We start from the raw sequence: 5,990 nt of genomic DNA on the forward strand, positions 1-5,990 counted from the left end.
GACGAAGGTCCTTCGACGCTCAAGTCAGTATCTCACCCGAGCGGGAAGTAGAACGGTAGAATGAATAATAGGATGCACGTAGCACAATATATCTAGTGTACGTACCTCACTATCGGAGAGGACCCTCTGTTTATATATCACCTCTATAACCTCCATAATCATGAGATGACAGAGAATGTTGAGTGTCAGAAGTTGTTGAACAACGGAGTATATGCATTCTAGAAGGCGTATAGCTAATTCGAGGAATCTTCTGCTACCCATGTGCATCTTTTTATATCTGACGCCATTAAGGAGGTGGTTGAAGGAATATGCTGTTATACTATGTCGGTTGAGGGGAAGCGTAATCGCCCTCGAGGAAGGTTCCCGGGACATGTCTCATCTTAGAAGAATATTCTTTGACAGATGGTTGCTATTATCTGACAAGTTATTTGGATTCTCTGACAATGTTATTTTTGAGTATATCTCAGCCATGCGCTGACCTACCCGGGCGAATAATAAATGGAACCTTGAGTTTTATAAGGCTGACTTGCACTCTGCACTGCTATGATATACATGTGTGGTACTGTCGGAAATCTGAGTGGAATACCATTCGATTCTTAGAGCCACTCAAATATATGTTGGGAGTCTGAAAGTCTGAGTGAAATATCGCCCGGTTCTTAGAGTTGCCCGAATATATGCTGAGAGTCTGGAAGTCTGAGTGAATATCTATTGGATTGAAAGAGCTAGAGGGGGTGAATAGCGCTCGTGGCTTTCACTTTTCATTTCGAAAAACTTAACGAGTAAACGCAGTGGAAATCATAACAAACAACGCAAACACCAAGATTTACTTGGTTCGAAGCCTTGGGTGACTCCTACTCCAAGGTCTACGCTCGTTGAGCATTTACTTTGGGCAATCACTATAATCTCGCAAAGTATTACAAAGAATGTACACTAATTCAAGTGCAGTAAGAAAATATACCAGCAACTTTAAGAACAGTAAATTCGAAGCTTCAGGTCGTCGGTGTCTTGCTACAGCTTTATCGGATGGTCTTTTGAGCAGTGCACGAAAGATGGATCACATTTTCATTGTTGTTCCTTGCTGCTGCTCGAGACTGCCTTATATAGCCTGTGAAGGGCGCCTCCAACACCATGGAGGCCACCCTCAACCCCGCCAAAAACGTAGCGTCGATAAGTCTTGACTTCTTCATGTCTTATCCTCCTAAGGGCGCCTCCAATTGCATGGAGGGCACCCTCCACCTGCGTCCAGGGCGCCCTCTGCCCTACTGCGCGGAGGTCTTCAACCAGTGACCTGAGACGCCTCCAAGCTCATCCGAGGCTTTTGCTTCTTTTTCACCCCCTGCAAGATGGGTTAGTCCAAAACACAAAACACAAAACACATCCTGCAAGACAGAGTTTAACACAATAAAATAAGTTAAATATAATATTTTGAAAGTCACCGGACTGTCCGGTTCTGACTTCGGATTTTCGACCAAAAATCCTAGGTCGAGCCGATGCCTACTGTTCCCTCACCGGGGAACGCGTCCTCACCTACTCCACTCAGGAGAGTTTACCTGTTGCCAGTTGATCCTCTAGGTCAACTGGACTTTTACTCAGTGCCCGAGGCTCCAGGACTTTCCACTGGACGTCCGCTCCACGATCTGCCCAGTCTTTCATCTGGTTCACGACACCAGGACTTTCCACCTAGAGTCCTCGACTCTAGGATTTTTGCTTGAAGCTCTCGACCCGTCAAGACTTCCCGCCTAGGGTTACTACTCCCTAGGACCTAGGGTTACCGCCCCCTAAGATTTTCCCTTTGCCTAACCGCAGCTAGGACTTTTCCTCACCTAGAGTTACCTCCCCCTGGGATTTTTCACCTGCTTAACCGCAGCTAGGACTTTTGCCTAAGTACACTTAGGACTTTCCTGCAATCTCATTTAACTTGTTAGATAACAAAACAACTTAACTTTGGACCCTTTGACATAATCAAAACATAGGTTCGACTGTCGGATGCTTCCCGCGCCAACAATATCATTTGGTTCTTAGAGTCGCCCGAATATATGCTGGGAGTCTGGAAGTCTGAGTGAAATATCGTGTGGTTCTTAGAATCGCTCGAATATATGCTAAGAGTCTGGAAGTCTGAGTGAAATCACAAAAAGCAGGGCCCTTGAGCTCGGTCGACTTTATGGTCGTCGTCCTACTGTATATAGGACTACTCGTCTTCTAGAGAATGGAGAATTAAGCCCCCAAGGACTAAACCAATCCTTCGATTGGGTGCCCCCATCATTAGGGACCAGTCCTTGATCACTAAAGCAATATCCCGAGTCATGCAAGTCCAGTCGTGTGATTGACTATACCTAGGACTGAGATGCTCGTTCCTTAGGCAAGACCAGCCGTCCTTGAATTAGGGGCCTTAGTATTAACCACCACCTTTCCTTGACTTGGACCTCCTCCTCATCTCGACTTCGACTTCCATCTCACCTTAACTTCACCCTCCACGTCAATCTGAGGTTCCCATTTAACACTCTATATTACCAGTAATGTATGGCGATGAGACTATATACTATAGTAAAAATATACCAATTTGACATATCCATATATTGATATGAAATTTAATTAATACGGAGATTACCCTACAAGTATAGATACATCTTTCACTTCATACATATTTTATATTCTTCTACGGTCCATCTTTTACATTTCCTCTACTTCACTAACTTAAACGTCAGAATAAGTCGGCATACTGTGCCTGAAACCGTTGACCAACTTATTGACAATCTCTCTTCCTCCTCACCTTATGACCTTACAAGTGATTTCCTTTTAAGATTCTTCTCCTTCGAAGTCCTCTTCTGATCAACTTAACGTTATCTCATTAGTGGTCCAACTTATCGATTGTATATACATATATACCATCACAATATTTAAGGTGGCCTAAACCCTGACCTATCAGTCAAGTCACACTGTCCAATTCATTGACTATAACCAGTCCTTATGTCAACGTTCAGATGGACTCCATGAAGAACGCCAACAAAGCAGACAGGCAATTACGTTGAATTAATTCACTGCAAACCCAGACAAAATTCTAGAACTGTATACAGTAATTTTATTTATTTATTTATTTTAAAAATATTTTTTTATAATCTAGATATTCCGTTTTTATTATCCGACTAATTTTTAAGATGAACAATTTAGTTCTATAAAAATTTATCATTAATTATTAGGTAAATTAGTAAGTACATATGAATTCTAACGACTAATCAAGTTTCATAATATTTTCACCCTCCAAGTGGAATGTGTGTCCTGGGCCCAATTAATTTTGTAAATGACCTTCAACTCTATGGAAGTTTGTAGTACCGAATACCAGATAATTGGGAAACACAGATGAATTATAGCATTCGGTCCAACATCATAAGTACTTTAAACTCTCAAAATATAATATATCTGGAATGAGATTTAAACCCTCGCTGTCCAGAGATTCCATCCCATCTATCAGCACTCTAGCTCGAGCAAAAAAAAACAAAAATCTAAAATTGTACAAGAGTGGTTGTGTTTTGCCGTGCAATAAATTATGAGCTAAAGCGCCATCAATCCGAGTCAAATTGTCATGCTATACAATTTAATTAGTGACAATTTTTTTAAAAAAAATAAATTATGTGGATTTTACACAATGACTTGCATGTCGAAGTAGGTGAAGGTATTTATATGAACTTGTATGAATGGCTTTCGTGCACGCAATAATTAATGATGCAGTTGCGAGCTTCTTCAAGTTTGGAATTACGGCGATAAATTTTTACAAATAGTCCAATATGTAGAGTGTGTTGTGGCGATCCAGTGCTATTATATGTTTGGTGTTGATGGGCGATAAATTATCGATATATAAGATATGCTATTTATGCTAGAAACGTTGAAATTCGCATTGAGTATTTATATGATACAATTTTCATCCATAATATCACTCATGAGAAAGATCAAACTAATTGATTGAGCTAAGCTAATGTCATCAAAAAGGTCAGTTATATATGGCAAAAAGTGATGTGCTTACTCAGATGTCTCTCCATATCCATCCCAAGCTTTTGGGAGGGATGTAAATCATGGTAATTGAGCGATGTCTTTTTATATGGAAGAGATTTTATTCTAAAATTTATTTCTCTGGAGTTCAATCTTTGTTTTCACGTGACAATTTACCATCTGAGTACCGACCACTCGTCGGGATAAAAAAAATGGCAATCATTACGTTTTGATTGGAGTGGGAGAAGATAAGATAGAAAAGGCACAGGAAAACTATTTAATGTAATGTTGCTGCTTGATAAAGTTGACAACTTGATGGAGTGCATTTCATCAATCGTCACCGAGCATGCTGATCCAAACCTGGAGTTCAAGCAAAGTGCCTGGGGAAGTTAATTCTTTATAAGAAGGTCGTTTTCATGTAATTTGTTTTTTTTTAAAAAAAAAACAAAGTGGGGAAAGTTCCTCAGTGATGGAAATTTTCATTTTTAATTATAATTATGTGCTAGGCCAAGGGGTATCTATATAAAAGGTAGACTAAGACCACATGGACCTATGAAGGAAAGATTGGCTAAAAGAAAAGCCTAGCAAATTAGAGTAGAGAGATTGATTTAAGCTTCACACTTAATCATAGCAATGGAATCCAAGGGCACTTGTTTCCTTCTATTATGATGTTCTTCCAACAAATCCCTTTCTTAGTGAAAGGAGAATAAGGGATTATGAAAACCCTTTTTTGGAGGCAAAAGGCAAATATATAATAACTGATGTCTTTCTTAGATGTAAGGATCTACATGGGGAATAATCTTTCCAAACCAATAATACATGAAAGCTTTTTTTAATATTGGAGTACCTATAGGGATGAAATGCACCAATTGAATTCTAACATTCGAATTATGTATATTCAATCAATTGAGAGCTATATTACCTGAATTTTTTTTTAGAACATTCAAAACAAAGGTATATGTTATCTTACAATGTTTTGGGCACTAAGAAATAACAAACTTTTTAAAAATATTGTAGTTGAAGTGTATAATCCACTCAGGCTTGCCCAACCTAATTGTCCTCCCCATTTATCTTACTTTGCTCAACCAAGTTGGTAAGCATAATCAACTAACCTCACTGGTTCCATGTAGCTGCCTTGACCCATTTGTCTCTTTCCATCTGAGTAGTTCCATATGATTTGCCCAATTTCTAACATTCAACCTGTTCAGCCCATTAATGACAATGGATAATTCAACTCGTCTAATCTATCTACTTTGCATAATCTACCTTAGCTTGTTTGAACCATCTAACTCGCCTATGTTTTGACTCACTAGACCTAATCGATCAGCCTATTCCACTCAATTAGTGTATTTTGCTTCAGCTCACCCAATTTGCTCAATTCATCAATCTCTTCAAATAAACCCAATTTGCTCAATTCATCAATCTCTTCAAATAAACCTAGCCTACTTACCCGCTTGCACAATATGTTCAACTCCTTACCTCACTCAAACAGTCTAGTCCATTTAATTCACTTGACTTAATCAACTTACCTAAAATGTAAATTCTGTGGAGGATAAAGTATAATAGAAATATATAATCCTTGATACACTCAATTCACCTGACTCATTCTTTGGAGGATAAAGTATCATAGAAATATGTAATCCTTCATACACTCAATTCAGCTGGCTCATTCTTTAGAATAGTGGCAAAAGGCGAAACCCTCGCCCTCAGGGCCCCCGCCGCACCCTGCCCAGGGTCATCACGAGGGAGGTAAATCACGGTAGCTCGGTGGCAAGTACGCAGTGGGCCGAGACTTTTTTGCACAGGGATAGGGAATAAATCCCCGTTGCCCTGCGGACTCGAACCCATGTTCTCAGTGGCAAACTTCCACGCCTTTACCAGCCGAGATAACCCCGTGGGGCCTCATTCTCATTCTTTAGAATAGTGCAGCAACTAATGTGTTGTTGAAACCTAGGATGACTAGTTGTGGACACAACCCAGACAATTAAAACCTGCAAGTCATCCTG

Source organism: Zingiber officinale, chromosome 8B (genome assembly GCF_018446385.1).
Source record: "Zingiber officinale cultivar Zhangliang chromosome 8B, Zo_v1.1, whole genome shotgun sequence".
Classification (NCBI taxonomy): Eukaryota; Viridiplantae; Streptophyta; class Magnoliopsida; order Zingiberales; family Zingiberaceae; genus Zingiber; species Zingiber officinale.